Here is a 20708-nt window from a genome sequence, read left to right as displayed (position 1 = left end):
GGCAACCGTCGCAAGTATGACATCTTACAATTTTAGAGGGCCATCTCACGTGCAACGACATGCAACAATAGTGTCATGGGTGTGACAACAATCTGTCAGATTTGTCCATCGCATTGGAGATAGGTATGCGACAATAATGTTGTTGGTGCAAGGATGTTTCGTCGAATTGCAATGACGTGCTGAAATATTAAAAAAAGAAAAGAGATTGGGAAAGTGGATGGGCATGGAGGGAGAGTCATGTATTGTACTGCAGGGTCCCTTTCCAAGTGGTACCTCTTAGATTTCTTGTCCCTCTCCAAGTGCTACCTCTATTTCATTGGGGTCTATGTAGGGTCTTAAGATGGATTGTTCTTGTGACCTTGGAGATGTTATTGCTACTTTGAGGAATGTTGATTTGAGTCATGGCGAAGAATTCAATTATAGTGTTGATAAGTCCTCTCTGCAAAACCATGTTGGTGGGGATCAATGCAGCTTAGAGAGGTCATTGAAAATTGGGGTTAATTGTGGATTCATGGGGTTAGACACGACAAAGGAGCTCAAGGCTAAGATCTTCAACAAATTTTGAAAAGACCAACTAAAGCAGGAGTACAATTTTTGTGCTACTGTTGATCAACTAGATCTTGTGTGGGTCAAGAAGTTGGTTGAGGAAGTATGAATTAACCTTTGCATGGAATAAAGAGGTGTGTTATTATTGAATTTTATAAGGATTCCAACTATTTAAAGATTATATTTTTATGGCTAGAAATTGTGAGGATTTTCTTAAAGGGTCTTGGATGATTTCTTAATGCATCAAATTAACAGAGTCATGCATGTTTGTTATGATTTGGTGGCACATACTTTGGGTTTTGAAATATCATAAAATTTGTTGCAGTTGCAAGAGTTTTAATGGTATATATTTATATGTTTCTAGCACTAATCAATCTTTGCAAAGGAAGGTCATGAAAGGCATGATCATGATTTCTAGCATATTATGAGATTTTTGTTCTCAAATTATAGTAATTTGTGAGAACTATATTAACCATTTTTCTCTTTAATATGGTGTATTTATTCAATGGATTACACAGAAACATTGTTGCTATATTTCAATGTCAAACAACCAAGTAAATAGAAAAAGTCACATAAGAAAAGCTATATTATATTAGTCAAAAGAAAGCAAATATATTGATTGCTTCTATGATAGATGTTTCTTATTATTAAATTAGTTGTACTAGAGTTCAACATATGCCATTGTATTGAGGAACAAACATTTCATTCTAACATTATAGAATTTTGTTCATACATATGTTTAGGAACAAGTCAATCCAATTGTTCTAATCATAACACTCTCCTGATTTGCTCATAGACAATAAACTATTAGCCAAAACAACATGTTTAAAAAGTTTCCTTGTTGCAGATATATTCCATTGCATAATAACAATTGAACAATGAATAGAGAAGTAGAGTAGTGCAAAGTCAATTATTTCACTTAATTGAACCAAGAAAATAATGTGAATGCTATAACTAGAAAAATGTATGGTGTGATCATATTTAATGGAAACATAGACACCATTAAATTACTAAGAAGCTCTTTTATGACACATTAAAATATGATCTTGCACGAAAATTTTACAATAGATGTTCAAATCCTTCCATGTCTATATAACTCCAACGTGTTTTGAATCAATTCTAGTCTATGAACAAGACAGTCACACCATTTTTTCAATATAAGACTAAATATATCTGAGGTACTGAAAAATCAATGTACTAAAAATTTAATTCAATTGCATTGATAGAAATCCCTAAAATAATGTTAATAAAAAATATTTTTCTATCATTATATTTTCCTTTTTATGTAAGGTGTACTACATTATTCATCATAAATGTTTCAATTGAGAAGATATTGAGTCCAATTTTAAGTCATGAACTTTTTAAATACTCTTTTTATAATAGCTGATTTCAATAGAAAATATTTAATACATAGCATTATATAAGTATCCCCTAAAATCAATGAGCAATGAATGTGATTTTGTGTAGTGTTTGCCAAGAATCACCTACCTCTTAATAATGTATACTAACATACTGTGAGTATGATCTTAAAATCATGCTTAATAACTCACAACATTATGTAGAAGATTGCATAATTCGAGAACCCATTGTCATGGTTCTAGTTGCTTCTATCGTGGTTTGAGTTCCTCTAGTTGTTGTTGATGGTGTCGCTAGAGCTCCTTTTCTTGGTCCTTGCGACATCATGTCCACTCTACCTATTAGTGTTTCAATGGGGGATGTGTGTCTGTGATGTCATGTCCACTTTGCCTATTAGTTTTTCAATGGGGGATGTGTGTCTTCCCTACTTGTCTCTTGCTTGGAGGTTCTTCTTTCTCATATTAATCTGTAGAAATTTCAATGATATTAATCTGCATTTGAGATTGTTGCACCACATTCTTGTGATCAAGATGTTTAATGAGCATGGGCAATAGGAAATGAGTAGATTGTTCATTTTATTGTACCTAATATAATGATACTTCTACAAGAATTTGTAATCAACCCAACTTATCAGCAAGTACATCAATTTAACTAGGTTATGGCTTGGGCATTTGTTATTCCCATTTATCATATGGTTTTAATGTTGGAGGCAAAAAAAAATTCCAAACTGGTAGCAGATTCTATAAAACAACAAATGCTTGCACAATCTGGAGATAGATGGGTGATTGCATCATTGGAGCAGCTAGTTGAGATGCACCGTAATCAAACTGGAGGAAATCAATGATAAACCAAACATATAATGAAGATAAAACTTGAATGCTGAAATGCTGAAATAAAAGCTTGAAATAAAAAAGTTTAATCATTTGCCATTGGTGGACAAATATAATCCTCTCATTGAATACTCTTCGTTCATAGAGCACATGAAAAAAAGCCTCTCATCAGTTTTAGTGCATTTCTATCCACTTGCTAGTCATTTGAAGAAGCGAGAATCTCATGGTAGAACACAAATAATATTCCCTTGTAGGATGCCAACTATGGGTGATGACGAGAAATAATTAAGGTTATTACTAAAGGTAGTCTGCAGAAACAATACCAAAAGATCCATATTTACATCTACAGATGATTTCCAATAGCAATCCAACATATATGAAAGTCAGACCCATAATGAGAGTACAAAAACAAAGACTACAAGATAATTTACAACATACACATCAAATCATAAAATGAAATCTCTATCTACTTCACTGTACCAAAAGATTTATAATTTACATATGAACTATTTCAACTTGTATGAAACTCATCTCGATTGTTAGATTATCAGGAACTTCTAATCCTTTCATAACCCACACACATATGTACCAATTAAAGTTCCAATTAAAAAACTCATCTCCATTAGCAGATCATAAACATGAAATCCCTTTACGACCCATACAAACAAAAGCTTTATTGAATCTACAAATGAAATACAATGTACCCACCAATTCAAAATCAATTTCTTAGTTAGACAATAAAGAGATTTTAATTTATAACCCAAAACACCAAATGATAATCCTTTTGAGTCCACATGCAACTTACAGAAAACCCTAATTGAGTCAAATGTGGGAAGTTTTTTAGTGTAAGCATACTCCCATTTTCTAAACATATAACTATACCTGTAGGTTTCATCACCTAATAAAAAATGTGATGGATTCTTATAATAAAATTAATAAAGAAATGAGTGATAACAAGAAAAATGTATATGAAAATTTAATAATGGAAGTCACCTTGAGGAACTTGTGTATGCTCTTGGCAAACATGTCATTGAAAATGTTCATGACCTTTTTTGCTTCTACATGTTTTTGCATGGAGCCTTCACACACCTAGTGCTCACAAATGTCTACTTAAGAATGTTTAATTATTTGGATACATACATACATATACATAAATAATAGTAATATATGTATTGTATCTGCATTTTCTTTGCCACTGCTTATAAGAGTGTTACAAGATTGGGAAGCACTTTAACATCCTTTTCATGGTTTAGAGGTAATATCATTGTGGCAGAGGCTTTTGCAAGGGAATGAGCCTCATGAGTTAACATATAATGTCTTAAAATAGTTAAGTGCTACCTAACTATGTCCAAGGCATCTGCACACTGGAGGCATACTCTGCCTACCAGGTTGCCTACATACTCGTATCCACGGGATCAAGGCCCTTGAACTACTCACTCTAACGAATATGTAGTTCTGGTTTCTAATTATTTTGATGTAGTTGTATTCCTATAACCACTAGGGAGTTGTACTCACCTAATACAACTCTTCTCCATCATACACCCACTCAAGCAAATCAGGCAATTTTTTATAATTACAATACTATAATACCCTAGAGCAACCTTTGTGTTGTAGTTTATAGTTAATGTAAGGTTAACCTATATACGTCCTAACTCCCTCCTTATATAGTTATGTTTAAAAGCTGGTTTTGAAGCACAATATTCCTTTTATTAAATGTAAGGTTGATTACCTGAACATCCATATGTGTATAAGCATGGTAAGTTACCTGGAATGTCATGAGATCAATCTTTAAAGTACTTGGAATGTCCTCATCACTTTCTATTACTCTTAGGGGAAGTCCATCTTCATTTCTCATGATCAATTCATCACACAAGTACATCCATGAATGTCCTCATTGCCTCCTACATAAAACGAATCCAATATTAGACAATGCCCACAAGAAATAATAGTTCAAGTGAAATAAACACATGAAAAATGAGAGAGAGAAAGAGGAATCTACTTACCAATGGATGTTGCCATTGCATCTCTGGCCATGCTACCAGTTGAGTGGGTTTTTTTGTTTTTTTGTTGTGCCAAGATCTCTTTGTTTATGTACGTACATACATACATGGATATACACACATATATACATATACATATACATATATGTATATGTATATGTCTATACATATACATATATGTATATGTATATGTCTATACATACACATATAGAGATCACAAGGGTAGGACAACACAATCCTAGATCTTCACTGATCTCCACAATCCACAAGATCTCTCTGTTTATGTACATACATACATACATGGATACACACACACACACACACACACACACACACACACACACACACACACACACACACACACACATATGTGTGTGTGTGTGTGTGTGTGTGTGTGTGTGTGTACATATATATAAATATACATATATATATATATATATATATACATGTACATATGTCTATATGTATATACATACATACATATATATACACATACATGCATACATACATACATTTGCATATGCAATTTTATCACCTTGGAAAATTGTATTTGATCCTGCTAGTTGGGAACAACTGATTGTTCATTTTATTGTACCTAATTTGATGACAGTTCTATAGGAATTTGTAATCATAATTATTTGCCAATATTTTATATCTTTTTTAGAGGTGGCTTTCTTAAAGTTTACCCTGATGTGAAACCCAATAGTTTTTTAAGTCTTTAACAGGACATAGTTCTCACAGAGTAGATCATATATTATGGTCAAACATTGTAACCTTAACTGATTAACTTTATTACTGCAGTAGTGAATATTTGTGGGTGTCATCCCCATCCTAGTTTTACCTTCACCTTGGAGGGTTTCTAGGTAACAAATATTGTGTTATGTGTTATTACTTTCATGCATGTGATTGAATTGATTTAGATGTTACAAAAAGTTTACATTTATTGTATTACATGCATAAGTTATGATTGGATGTGGATGAATTTGTGAAAATCTAGAAACTGTTATAGATTCTGGTTCACCCCTCCTCTTAGTATGTAGTTTACTCCTCCTTAAATAAAAAAGAATGTACAATGGAATCCCTTAAAGATAACTAGTAAGGAAAACCATGAGTAGGAGGCCTATATAAGTTTTTGGGAGTGGGGCTTCCTAACCACCCAGGAGAGAGGTGTGTTAGAAACTAAAGTTCACCAAGATAACTAAGAGGGAGGGGGTCAATTAGTTATGTGCTTAAAAAAAATCTTAATATATTTATTAATTCTAAAACATGTAAACAATTGATGCAAAAACCAAAGAAAGATAACCATGCATAGTAACACCATTTATGTTAACTAGGGAAAACCCTAGTGGTCTTTTGTATCCTTCATTGATTTTGAAAATCCATCAATGTCCCTCCATAGTAAGCCAACCCATATGTAGATGCCATCAAAATACACCCTTTTGCAAAATTTTGGTATATCTTTATCATAAAACAAGAAATCTTTATTTAATTCTTCACTATGTAACTCAATTAGAATGTGTGCATGCTCTAAAGATTGCTCCATTGTGGTTCTAGGTTTATCTTTGATATAACAATCTAGCCAAGAAGTGTTCTCTCCACAATCTTGTTCTTCCTTAAAAAGAGAATGTGCTCATTTAGAACAAGGATGCCAAAGTGTTATTTACTAAAATTACATGCTTCATATAAAATAAAATAGATTAAGCTAAGTTTGGTCAATAAATACCTAGAAATCTTAGTAATCATCAATTAATTGACAACATATTGATGTATCATGTTCAAATTTAATAATCCTTTTCCAAAATACCATCAGGAAGAAATGAGTTAATCAAAAGCATTGAATACAATGTGACATGTGGTACAAGTGAAGAGATAATGTCATTCTTCAAATATTCATCTAGTGTAGGATGATAGTCATTTGCAATCTATTTTGCATCTTTCCATTGTGTCAAAATAAGAGTTGTCCACTGCAATAAGATATATATGAATTATTGTACATATAAGAATTAATAGTATTTTATACACAAAAATAAGATACTTATTTATATATTTTAAACTCAAATGTTTGATAGAGAAAGTTTAAATGTAACTTACATAATCTTGCATCTACTTGCATGCACGTGGACCATGTAATTTTTGAACTTCATCAACTAACTCTAAGTATATTTCATAAGAAAATTGCAAAGGAATTTGCATGTAGTCAGGAAAATGGTCCATCATAGATATATCCCAACTAGGTGGTGTGAAATAAAAGTAAATTATTTCATTGTTAAAATAAAGTGATAATCAAATAATATTTATGATTATTAATACTTGGCTCTACAAATTAATAGAAAATGTTATACTTACTTTATCAAGGCAGTCTTAAAATGTACAAGCTCGTCAATAGTTTAAGAAGTGTTAAAAATATCATCGAGGATAGTAAGCATGGCAACCAATTTAGCATATCCAACTCTAGTAAGAAGGAATTTAGGTTCATATAATCCACAACCTAACCTAGAGAAGAAATGTTTTGTAGATCCCAAAAAATAGCCAAACCACTAGCTCTCCCCATAGCCCCAACACACTGGCATCATTCCTCCGATCCACTCTTCTATTTTCTTAATTATAGATATATTTCTCCAAAAAAACATTCAAATGATGATGATATTTCATTAGGAGTAGAAATTCCATTATAGGTCTCAATACTACTACTATGGAGTTTAGAATTATTTTCCCTAATGGATGTCATGTATTTGAAGGTATCTATTTTATAATTTCAATTATTTTTTGTAATTTTAAATAAAATATATCTTCTCCCTAAGCATTTGAAACACACATACCTATCAGTTGTGTAATGTACACACTAGCTAGGAAAAGAATCCCTGCAAGACTAATGTAATAATTTACACAACAATAAATTATATTTCACTATTCTACCCTCTATCTTAACCTTAACCTTAAAGACGTCCCTATATCAGGATTGATAACACTCTTAAGGATCCCTAGGTCCTCGCTTCTTTGTCCTCTATGAAGTGCTCCTTTCAAGGTTCATCCTAGAATAAACATTCTCTATCTAGGGCCCTTATCCCATATGTATATGTTAACTTCAACAAAATATTTTGGCCTTATAACCATATCTACATATACATATATACATGTATAGGACTAAATTGTCCATATAAAAGTAACTTCATAATTTTAATTAAATCAACCACAATGCACCTTCCCTACCTTTAAATTGATCCATTGAATTCTCCTTAATAGACCGAACCATAATTCTCTTTAATATTTTGTTCACTCACTTAACTATATTTATTTTCCTTGGTCTTCTTTTGTTTCTATTTATGCAAGGTAAATAGAATAAATAATAATTTTTAATAGTCATTTATCTCATTCTTATGTAAAGAATATATATATTTCTAATATTTGTTCATTTATAATAGAAACTTATAAAATAATATAATACTTTTATATACTTCATATTCACTCTATTAATAACCACAATAAGTATCAATTTATAGTAATTAACTATTTATATTTATAATATAGCATTAAAATAGCTTTCCTTAGTAGGAAGGTCCATGTTATACCCATGGCCTTCTTTATTTACATTTTTACTTGTGAGTAGTACTTTGATGTATATTCCAGAGTAATTCACACACCATCTCATGCTGATGTTGGATGTACATTCGAGCTTCTTTTCCTTAGTTTTTGGGCCCATGCATGGTTGAAGTGATCTCAACTACATTGATCTATTTTGTATGTGTTCGATGCTTTGTTGGGCACTCGCCAACTCCATTTTATACACCCATGTGGATGCTCAAAAAGGGTCACAACTTATGCTGACCTGACATGTTATATATTTTATATCACATTTTAGTTTATTCACTATTGATATATTATGATGTTCATTTGATTAATATATTGATTAATAGTTTATTTGTTGATTTATTAGTCCCTGCTTTATGTATAGTAGGGTACTAATGTTTTTAGTAGTGGCACATAATTACTTCAAATTAAATAAACAAGTTGTCTAAACCTAAAGTTTAAACATGTCATATTTAAAAAATATTTTATTTGATTTAAATTCTAATTTTCTATTGGTTGAAATGATTTTCGCTAGGGGTAAATTTATTTTTTAATTACTGAAAAATGGTAAAAAAATCTCAAGATAATAATCTTGTTTTAATTTTGATAGCCAACGATGTCAGAGACTATTGAAATTATTGTGTAGATGCTTCTTGAGACTATAGGCCAGGGTTATTGATTATTGTATTAATTTCTGGGGAAGATTGTGTGATAGTTTTTTCATCAACGTTTCGGATCATACTGTATGATCCATCATCAGGATGCCACTGAGTCACTGAGAGCAAAAAATGGAATGCAGATCTAAGAGAGGGGATAAAAAGAGGATGGAGAGGAGGGAAGGGGCACAGAGACTGAGGAGGCACGGAGGACGGAGAGGGTGAGAAGTCAAAAGAAGAAAATGTAAGGAAGAAAGGATAAGAAATGAAAATGAAATAAAATATAAAAGTATAAATACGGGAATAAATATATATATATATATATACATATATATTTATTTATTCCTGTATTTATACTTTTATATTTTATTTTTGTTTTCCTTTCATTTTCATTTCTTATCCTTTCTTCCTTACATTTTCTTCTTTTGACTTCTCACCCTCTCCGTCCTCCATGCCTCCTCAGTCTCCGTGCCCCTTCCCTCCTCTCCATCCTCTTTTTATCCCCTCTCTTAGATCTGCATTCCATTTTTTGCTCTCAGTGACTCAGTGGCATCCTGATGATGGATCATACAGTATGATCCGAAACGTTGATGAAAAAACTCTCACACAATCTTCCCCAGAAATTAATACAATATTCATGGATTGTGGAAATCTGTTTTCTTTGGTTATTGATTATGTTGGATTGATGAAGGAAAATTTTATTTTGAGGCAAATCAAAGGGATTTACATTCCTTTCTCACCAAGCATTTGGAGTTATTTCTAGCAATAATGAGGACTCTAGAAATAAGACCTTTCAATCTCCGATATAGAGAAACATAAGTTGCAGTTTGTCTTTTTTTTTTTTAAGGGCATTTGGTAGTTATTGATTTCTTGTGCATAGTATGATTCCTATACTTAGGCCATACTGATATGATATTTTTTGTATGACACCTAGTTTTAGGATTTATTTCATGACATCTATGAGTTGCATTTGTTCTCTTGCTCAAACAAATTTATTGGACAATCATTGTATTAACAGGTAAGGGTGTCCTTTTTTTCCCAAATCACTTGGGAGTAGAGATGGTGTCTAGTAATATAAGCCCAAATGGATGCATTTTCCTTCTTAATTCCCAAGCCACGACATCTGAAATTTTTTGCATTTTTAAATCTGTTTATACTTTTTACTAGCATTTATACCACCATATAAATGTGACATTTGATTCACGATGCACTGTGACTTTTGGCACAACCCTACATTGACTTTATGTTTCAGAGCCCTCTAAAAACCACATACTGAGTGGTTCAATTGGAACTAGAACCTTTCCAAACTAATAGCTACACTGTTGTAAGAAATTTAAATCATCGAACAAAATGCTAGCATTTACGTAAAGGTCTAATAGTGTATGGGCTCCCTAATATATGAAGGTACCCATATCAAATTTCTCCCAAAATGATCTCTGAAAAGTCAAAACTATTGAACACAAACCCCTAATTTATAAGTTGCTTTCAATAGAAAACTTGAATGATTTGTTGGATGAATGATACCATCTGTTATCTGTGCATATTAAGAGAAAACACCTAATTTTTATTCAGCACCATAAATTGATTAGAATATTCCAACTCTAGGTGTTAGAGAAATGCCCTTGTCATTGATGGTAGAATATGTTTAGAAATGTATCATGGCTATGATTGAACGAACTATTATTATATGTAATAGCTACTTTTTTTTAGCCAAATAGTCTTGTTTAGTTTATGGAGCTCTCCTAGATGCAAGGTATATCTCTGTGTCTATTTCGTAACACAGTGACCCCATTGATTTCATTTTTAGATTATTTTTCAACTTGTAAACCAAAGCCACAATGTCTAGTGTGCTAGAGTTAGTTAAAAGACCCCATTTCATTATTTTCCTTAAATACTTGACCTGATTTTTTAGAGTAAACTTTTCTTTTTTCCCAAAGAGCATGCTAAGAGATTTGTGGCTACTAAAATTTCTCCTGGTTTTTTCAAGACTTGGCATTGGCTGCCTTAGTGTCATTGTTGCTAATTTCCAATACTCCCTTATATGTCATCTTGTTTGAAATCCATGGTTCTTGTCAAAAATGCACCCTGGGGAATTCATTATGCTCTTTCTTATGAAATTCATGTTATACAAAATTGAAGAAGCAGATGGTAGTGTCAATGACACAACAGTCATCATCATTATTATTCTTACTAGTTGTTCCACTGTACAATTCCATAGCATACTCATACTCAAGAGCAGGGCACCATTTTTTTCTTATGTTCTTCCCAAAATAGTATTCAACAAGTAATTCCCTGTATGTTTTCTCATCGTCTTTATCTGTAATTAAACATAGGATAGTGTCCTCACTTAAAACAACCCCATGTTTTCAGTGTGGATATTTTAAATTGAGAACCCCTAATTTAACATCTCTTTGAGGTGTTTTGTCAAAAAAATTCAGTCAGAAACTACATAGGCAAAACATTTGGCTATACAATTGCTAATTGTATTTTTTTTTGGATCCTTGAGTCAAAACTTTAAAAAATGATTCTTAAAATAATATTTGAAATCTATGGTGAAATTTCTACAAGTGATCTATTTTTTTTCCACATTATAATATGATTAGATGATGCTACCAAAGTTTTGAGTAACAATTTTGTACATCTTATTAAAATTAAAAATACATTGGTAAGAATTTTATCTTTACCTTTCATATTGAGGTTTCCAATAAAATCTATGTATATTATAGTATGCATACTCCACTAAATTCAGTATATATGTGATCTATTCAGAAAACACTCAACTATTTTCATGAGAACAAGTTTATGTATACAAATTACAAGTACAAACTTTAGTTGATCAGCATTAGGACTGACAGAAGATAGAGAAAATAATCTTCTTTGAGGTAAAGTACATTTCATACTACTCTTAAAACTTTGTAGATATTATTAGTATACCTTGTATTTCACATTTTTTTACAAATTGTGATTGTTGTACTTGTATGACTTCACTTAGTTCACTGAATTAATTATATATGTGAGATTTTGAAAAAATACTCAACTTTTACAATTGCACATCCTGTATATTTGGAACTCAGAATGTTGATGACTTATATCATATAAATTTTGTTAATCTAAAGCAAACTATAACTATAGTTGTCAATCAAATTTATTTATTTGCTAATAAAAGCCAATATGTAAATAACTTCTGATTTTTCTTAACCTTCTATGACATAAATTTGATGCTTGTACAATATACTATAGTGTTAAATATAATGTCCAAACATTTAAAATTCATGGCTTATATCACACTAATTTTATTATTATACAACATACTTAGCACTAAATAGAATGCTTAAACATCTTAGCGATGTTCTGCCTTCAATTCTACATTTCCACCTTTACAAAAATGTTTTTTTCTCTCTCGCGCACACAATATATTGCACTCTAGCCATTTTATCACCCTTTATAACATCTCTATTTATTTTGGTTATCACCAACCTCTCATAAGGCAGGGACTCTAGCTCCACAAGAGCTCTTGTTTATTTCATTTATTTATAGTTGTCTATTTTAATGATCAATATTTAGTTAATTGTTCAGTTTTAATAGTCAATATATTATGAAATGCTTGGATCTAAAAAATAATCATTTTATTTTTTAATTTATTATTTAATTATTTCTTATAGGGATGTCAAATATTTGTGTTTGAATGTCAAATCTCAATACTAGAGGGGGTATTATAGTCCTACCCTCTCAACCGATTTCTATTTGATGAAATGTTATATTATGAGGAAAATAGGTCTTATGACTCAAAATTGATGAGGAAAAGTGCAAAAAATGTAGGGAAGTATTAGATGGACTAATTTATCCAAGATGCATCAATTTGGAGGCCCAAGTATTGGAAATAGGAAAGAATGCACACAATTGTCATTGAGAACATTGCAAAGTTGAAGACAACATTTTGGACAAGAAGTTGCAAATCGACCCAAGTAGTTATGGATAAGTTCTAGTGGTTAGAACTTGATATGTTGGAGTATATATGATCATAAAAATTCTCATCAAAGGGTTGGTTTATCATTTGATTATTTTGAATAGAAAACTAAGTGTTCAATTCCTATTGCATTTTATCATAGTTTTGATTGAAACTCTGACATTTTATCCTAAATGGATTTAATTGCATATCTATTATGGATAGGTAGTTAGTTTAATTCATTTCCTTTCTTTGTGTTCTTAGTTAGATTATTTGGATTTAATTTATGTTGGTTTGTAAAATCTTTCCTTTGTGACTAGTTCACTAGTCTATTCAGAGTGAGACAGGCAAAATGGTTCTTCCATACAATCCCACTGTGGGACCATCACAGCCTATTAGGAAATGGAAGGGCACTAAATTTATAGTGTACATTCCAATTTTTGAGGCCTTAGAATAGAGTTTTCTATTCCTAGCATCTTTGTCTATGAGAGTCAGCAAGCAACCAACTAGGAGCAAGAAAAACAATAGTTGAATGAAACACAAGTGGATGGATTGGTAGATGTGTAGAAGTGGAAGGGAAATGTTGTTTGGGCATGTAAGGAAATGTGGAAGATGAAACTAGTTTTGAAGAACCCATCTTCGAGAATAACTCTAGAAAGTTGAAATTGCTTAAACTCTTAATGTTTTAGAGTTATTTGTCCATAGTATTGCACAAACACTTAAGGAACCTAAAACTAGGAAAATATTGGAGTTCTCCCAATAGGGTATTAATATCAAGGGTTAGGTTCTTGGGTCCCTAAGGAAGTTTCCAAGTTATTAGGGAAAAAATTGCATTTAGAGGCCTAATTGGAGCTACTAGCCTACTAGTCCTATTTTCTAGGAATTGAAGAGATGGAGTAGAAACAAAGGGTTTCATTGAAAAAAATGGAGTCTTGGTTGTGGAAAATAAAATTTATTAGAACCCATTCATCCATGATAGTGTTTTTCATGGTGTTGGAGAGTCTTTGAATGGTTTTGGGTGTATAAAACCAACAAGATTGTTGACATAAGATTGTTTTGAAGTGAAGAACCTATAATGGAACAATAATTATTTTGTCAATGATGTCAAACTTGCTACCTGCTGGTGAGACAATTTCATATTGGTCTAAAAGCTATCATTTAGTTGATTAATGAAGTGGATTTGAAAAGATGAGATAACAATAGAACTTAGAGAAAGGTTGAGTTATTTGGTATGTAAAAGAAGCACTAAGATCAAGTAAGACATTGATACTATAGTGTATTGTTTATCTATTTAAAGTATGTAATGAAAGATTACTTAAATTGAGACTAGAAGAAGATCAACTATGAAATGTGTCTACCAAGCCTTGTCAAGTAGTCAATGCAAGTCGAGCATAAATTAGTAGAAGCCAAGTAAAAAACAAGAGGTGCCAAGAAAAGATGAAAAATAGAACAAGTTCAGTGATTGTTAGTATACGCTGAGTAAAGTTTAGTTGGTGCCAAGCATCAGTAAACTTTAGTATTTTCCAAGTGAACTAGTGTTGGCTGAGTGATAGGACAATATAAACACCAAGTGATAGCAAACAGTGTTAAATCAAAGATGACTATTTTGTTTTCTTGAATCATGTGAAGCGTGTGGAAGATAACTATGATGAGATGGTGCCACAGGATTCAAGGTAAACCATTTTGAGCTGAATTCAAGGAATATTATCTAAGAAGTTTCTAGAGGAACCAAATGGAAAAGTGGGTAGATTAATTGAATCCTACCTAATCCTACCTAACTATAAAATGGATGATTTTGGTTAAGCGAAAAATGATCTGAATTCTCTATTTATAGAGATAGTTTGTCAAAAGAAAAGGTTGTCATGTGCAAGAACCTAAGGAAGACAAGGAGTCTAGGGTATTGCTTCATTTAGTAGCCAAATATAAGAGACTATAGTTGGCATACAAAGAAAGAAGGCTTAAGAGTATGAATTCTTGAAGGGTGAACAAGCTATCAAAGCTTAAGTGTGTGAAAGCTAATCAAAATGGAGGACTAAAACATAGATCTTTAATCTACAAGTGAGTTGTAATTTGTTATTAGATCAAGCCTTACTATTACTTTCTAATCATTGTATCAGTCTAGGATAAATCCTTTGAATTAAGGTTGATCTAACAATCATTTGTAAATCCTTTAACTGTGTCACATTCTAATGGAATGGTCTAAAGTCCTCTAACAAGACTCACTCCTATCATGGTGATTGTAATCCTTTAATTGGGTCACATTTAACATTGTGTAGTGTAACCTTTAACAGGGTTGGCCTTTCATAGGACATCACTTCAAAAGAGTGAGAATTAGTAGCATGATAAGTTTTTCACAAATTGGGTTCCACTTAAATCCTTGTGTCAAATTGTGGGAATGTTCTTATTTTGTTTCATGATTACATTTCTACAAAGTTGTTTTGACCTAGGATAGTAACCTACAAAGTTTAAGTATTTTATGATCTAATGGATGCATTCATATTGAAGTTTTATGGATATGGGTCTACTAAGCATTGAAAAGTTTTATTTGTACATATGGACCTTGGATAATTGATTCACCCCCCCTCTGAGTTATTCTAAAGAATTTTAACAATTGGTATCAGAGCCATAGTGCTTGAGAAGACCTTTTTGAAGGTATATTCCTTGGCTATTCTAGGCCTTTCATAGGACATCACTTTAGAAGAGTGAGAACTAGTAGCACGATAATTTTTCCCAAATTGGGTTCTAAGTAAAATCCTTGTGTCAAATTGTGCGAATGTTCTTATGTTGCTTCATAATTACATTTCTGCAAAGTTGTTTTGACCTAGGATAGTAACCTACAAAGTTTAAGTATTGTATAATCTAATGGATGCATTCATATTGAAGTTTTATGGATATGGTTCTACTAAGCATTGAAAAGTTTTATTTGTACATATGGACCTTCGATAACTAATTCACCCCCCCTTTAAGTTATTCTAAAGAATTTTAACAATTGGTATCAGAGCCATAGTGCTTAAGAGGACTTGTTTGAAGGTATATTCCTTGGCTATTCCACAAGAAGTAAAACTTATATGTGTTTAAATACTAGCAATAAAAAAGTTGTGGAAAGTGGAAATGTGAAGTTTGATGAATATATAGAGGTACATGAAGCTGAACCTATGAAGGAACCTTAAGAGTAAAAATCCTTTGTATACTTTTATGAAGGCGTGCCTGTTGATGATGATGTTATAAACCAAGTTGGAAATCAACAAGTTTCTATGAGTTTTGAGTCACATACAATGAATGCTAAGTTACATTTAAGAATTGAGTTATAGTTAGGAGCCAAGTTGTAGACAGAAGCTAAGGCACATTTTGATTCTGAGATAAGTGTACATGAAAGGAATGCCAATCTACCTCATAGAGAAGTACATAGTGATTATGAAGTTGAAAGACCTATTAAAGTAAGAAGAGATTAACCAAGATCTTTAAAGTATCTCAAAAGACATCACCCTCATGTTTGTTGAGAATACATGAGCCTATGATAGTGAAAGATGTCTTAGAGAATGAGGAGTGGAGTAAATCCATGAAAGAAGAGATTGATTAGATTGAGAAGAACAAGATATAGACTATAGTTCCCAGACCAAAGGACAAGAATGTGATTGGAACCAAGGAGGTGTATATAGAAACAAGTTAAATGAAAATGTTGAAGTCACAAGGAATAAGACAAGATTAGCTTGCAAGGGGTATGCACAAGAAGAAGGAATAGACTATGGATCAAGATTTGCCCCAGTTGCAAGATTGGAAGGAGTAAGAACTCTGCTTGCTTACTTTGCATACAAAGGTTTCAAAGTTTATAAAATAAATGTGAAGTTGGCATTTCTGAATGTCATATTAGAAGAAGAGGTTTATATATAACAACTTGAAGAATTTTTTGATCCAAACATCAAGAACATGGTATATAGACTACACAAAGCTTTCTATGGTTTAAAGAAAACCACGAGAGCCTGGTATGGAAGGCTTCACAATTATCTTGTGAATATTGGCTTTGAGAAGACTAATTATAAAATCAATCTGTACTTGAGGATAGAAGGAGATTAAGGTATTTTACTAGCTAAACTTTTGGTTGATGACATCATATTTGGAGGAAAAGATGCATTATGCAAGTCATTTGCAACTGAAATGAAGAAAGAATTTGAGATGTCTATGTTTGGAAAGATCAAGTTCTTTGTTGGTTTGAAAGTATATTAGATGAAATATGGTATATACATCACTCAATATAAGTAGTGAAAGAGATATTGAAAATTTTTGGATTAGAGGATTCAAAACCAATTAGTACTCCTATGGTGAGAGGCCATAAACTATCAAAGAATAATGATTTTGCTTATGTGAATCAAACATTGTATAGGTCTATGATTGGAAAGTTGCAATATGTAGTACATAATATACATGACATTGCATTAGTTTTTGGGATGGTTTAAGATTTTCTACAAACCTTGTGGAGAATTATTTGATGGCTGCTAAAAGAATTATGAGATATTTGAAAGGAACAAAAGACTATGGTCTATACTGCAAGAAAAATGAAAATTTTGAGTTAAGAGCTTACATAGATGTTGATTGAAATGGAAATTTTTGGTGTAAATAAGTATTTACTTATTACACTTACTTAAGTTTACTTAGGTTAATGCATTATTTTATTTGTGAGACACTTAGGAGTTTGTGCACTCTTGTGAGTTGTCTTGATGAAATCACAAGGGTCTGCACCTCTTTTAAGCACATGTTGTCTACAACACAGGAATCTTCTACACACATATGACACTTTTTCATTCTTATCCATTCATCTAAAATGTTGGATAAGGTGCTTAGTTGTCTTATCTTCTAGTTGTTTCTAGAGACATTCTAGGTGCTTCCTGAGAGGCCTTTATATACAGACACTCCTAGTGTGTTTCAACATTACATTCTGGATAGAGCAATGTATTCAGACATACTCTGATTAATTGATCATATCCATTTTTGGTCTACTGTGTGCTTGTGTTTGAGTTCTTAGTTCCTGGGTGAATTTTTCCCTTAGGCAAATTCTTACATGGTATTAGAGAAACTTGGAGATTTTCTCATCACATAGCCATTTCAAGACCATGCTTGCTTCATCACCTTAGCCTGAATCTGGAGTGTTACAGAAATTGGTAGTGTCCAGCATTAGATTTGACCTCACCATGGCATCCAGAATGCTGATTTGGTGAAAATTGACTGCAAAGCTACCTACCCTAGGCCAAAGTCAATTGTGAGGCAAAATTTTTTGCAAACCAGCACCCAAAGAACCAATTTGCAAAATTGGTATGATCATTTCAGATCTGTACATTTAATTCTTAGATCTGCTTTTTTTCATCTGCATCTCTACTATTTTTCATATCTACATTATTTTCTGGAAATTTTTTGGCCATAGGGCCATAGGAGAGATTTTTTGTAGGTGAAGATTGAAGCTTGTTGGTGCAAATCTAATATTTGCATCACATTCAAAAGGTCCAAAAACCCCTTGATCAGATTTTGTTTCATCCAAATCGGACATCTGAGGCAAAATCTAGAGCCATTTTTTTTTTGGAGGTGTGGCGGTGATTCAAAAAAAAAATAGCAATAGCGATTTTCAAACAACGATATCTTCCTCATACAGACTCCTTTTTGCGAGCAATTTTTGTTTTGTTTTGGGGTAGGATTTCGTGATCTACACATTGGTGTAGGTGGTTTGAGATCTCTGTTTCTGAATTTTTTTGCAACTCCAAAATCTCAAATTTTGCCACTTAAAATGCTTGGGGGGTTTCCTTTTTTTTGGAGGTTTCTTTGATTGGTCCATCATGGAAGAGGAAGATTTGATTGAATTGACCCCACACAACTATCATGAATGGAGTCAACTTGCTATCAGACATCTCTGTCAGCACAATGTACTGCCCTATGCACCAAATCTTGAGTTTACTTTTGATCAGCGTGACATCATTTGGCATACTCTCTATTTACATATGGAATATAAAGTTTTGAAAAATCTTATCAAAATTAAGTCATCTGATCCATATGTTTTTTGGATGTATCTTTGGGAGCATTATGGAGATCCAGCTATTCCTCCATTCCCAAAAGATCTTCTTCCACCAGTTGTAGTTGACTCATCTTTAGATGAGATCACACCTCCAGCTCTTGTTGCTCCTACTGATCCTATTTTAGCCACAGATGCTTTGGAATCAGTGTAGCATCATACTTTATGTCTTCCTACTCTACCTTCATCTGAAGACTTCCTTTTAGACATTGCACAGTTGTTCATGGAGTCTCACATTGAAGATGTGGGAGATATTCTTGATGACATTCATCTTCTTTTTGAGGTAGATACTTCATCCTTTGCCGCAGTGAAAGATTCATGTACTTCAGCACTGTAGGGTACTCATGGCCTTCCAAGTGATGATTTCTTGCCAAACATTTCAGTTCTGTTCTTGGAGTTGCACACAGTAGATATGGGAGATTTTTATGATGATTTCTCACTTCTCTTTGTTGAGGAGTCTTCTATAGTTGTTGCGAGGGCCCACTATGACCCTCAACTCCATGCTCTACATGATCAATCCTTCCAAATTGGTGTGATTATGAATTCTTCTTTACAACATCTATAAGAAGTCTCTTCATCAGTTGAGAAGACTGTTGGTTTCCTGAGACAAGTTCTAGCTCCTTCCTTGTTCGACCTACACTTCTCTTTAATATTTTTGGAGGAAGCCATCATTAGTATCAACACAGGGATTTTTTAATAGGTTTTAGAGATACTAGTCATCATAGAGATTCCTTCTCCATCCAAGGGACGCATCTCATAGGTACCCTTGCTCTTGTTTCTTCCAAAGGGGAGGAACATCATCCAAAGGTTGTGGATCAACTTCTACATCAGAGCATTTTTCACTAATCGACACACTACTTTTAGGGGGGGGGGACTACCTCGTCTCCTTCTTCTCTTTTTTGGGGGGTACTTTTTCCTGATACGAGATTTTGTCCTTCTCCATTCTTTCTTGTATATACATGGATGTATGTCATAATGGGGGGGTCTTGATTACTCCATCCATCCATGCATCCCTTTTATCTCTCTTTTTGGGAGAGGGTTTTTCCCATGAGGTTTTCCCTCTTTCCCCGCTTTATGAGAGATTTGCATCTTCATTATGTACATGGGTACCTAACATGGCCTAGTAGCTAGGACCTATTATGCATCTTCATCCTAGTTTTTAAGCTTAAGGGAATTCCCCTAAGTTGCACTTAAGGGGGGTGTTGGTGTAAATAAGTATTTACTTATTACACTTACTTAAGTTTACTTAGGTTAATGCATTATTTAATTATTTTGCATTATTTTATTTGTGAGACACTTAGGAGTTTGTGCACTCTTGTGAGTTGTCTTGATGACATCATAGGGGTCCACACCTTTTTTAAGCACATGTTGTCTACAACACAAGAATCTTCTACACACATATGACACTTTGTCATTCTTATCCATTCATCTAGAATGTTGGATAAGGTGCTTAGTTGTCTTATCTTTTAGTTGTTTCTAGAGACATTCTAGGTGCTTCCTGAGAGGCCTTTATATACAGGCACTCCTAGTGTGTTTCAACATCACATTCTGAATAGAGCAATGTATTCAAACATACTCTGATTAATTGATCATATCCATTTTTGGTCTACTGTGTGCTTGTGTTTGAGTTCTTAGTTCCTAAGATGCATCTCGAATGTATCTAGAAAGAACTAAGAGATAAGCATGACAACTAAGCACATAACTTCCATGATAAGAAGATAAAGATGATGAGGTGTCTAAAATGTTGTAGAC

General features: G+C 32.8%; 1 pseudogene; it reads left to right on the top strand.

Moving 5' to 3' along the window:
• The first annotated feature begins 340 nt into the window (after positions 1-340).
• The window catches only part of LOC149558317 (sesquiterpene synthase Cad-like), a 53586-nt pseudogene continuing 33218 nt past the window's right edge, over positions 341-20708 (top strand).

Source organism: Cupressus sempervirens, chromosome 5, assembly GCF_028749045.1.
Source record: "Cupressus sempervirens isolate cs-2001-9-10 chromosome 5, ASM2874904v1, whole genome shotgun sequence".
NCBI classification, from domain to species: Eukaryota; Viridiplantae; Streptophyta; class Pinopsida; order Cupressales; family Cupressaceae; genus Cupressus; species Cupressus sempervirens.
Note: the sequence above shows the minus strand (reverse complement) of the source record. Positions and strands in the feature narration are given on the sequence as shown.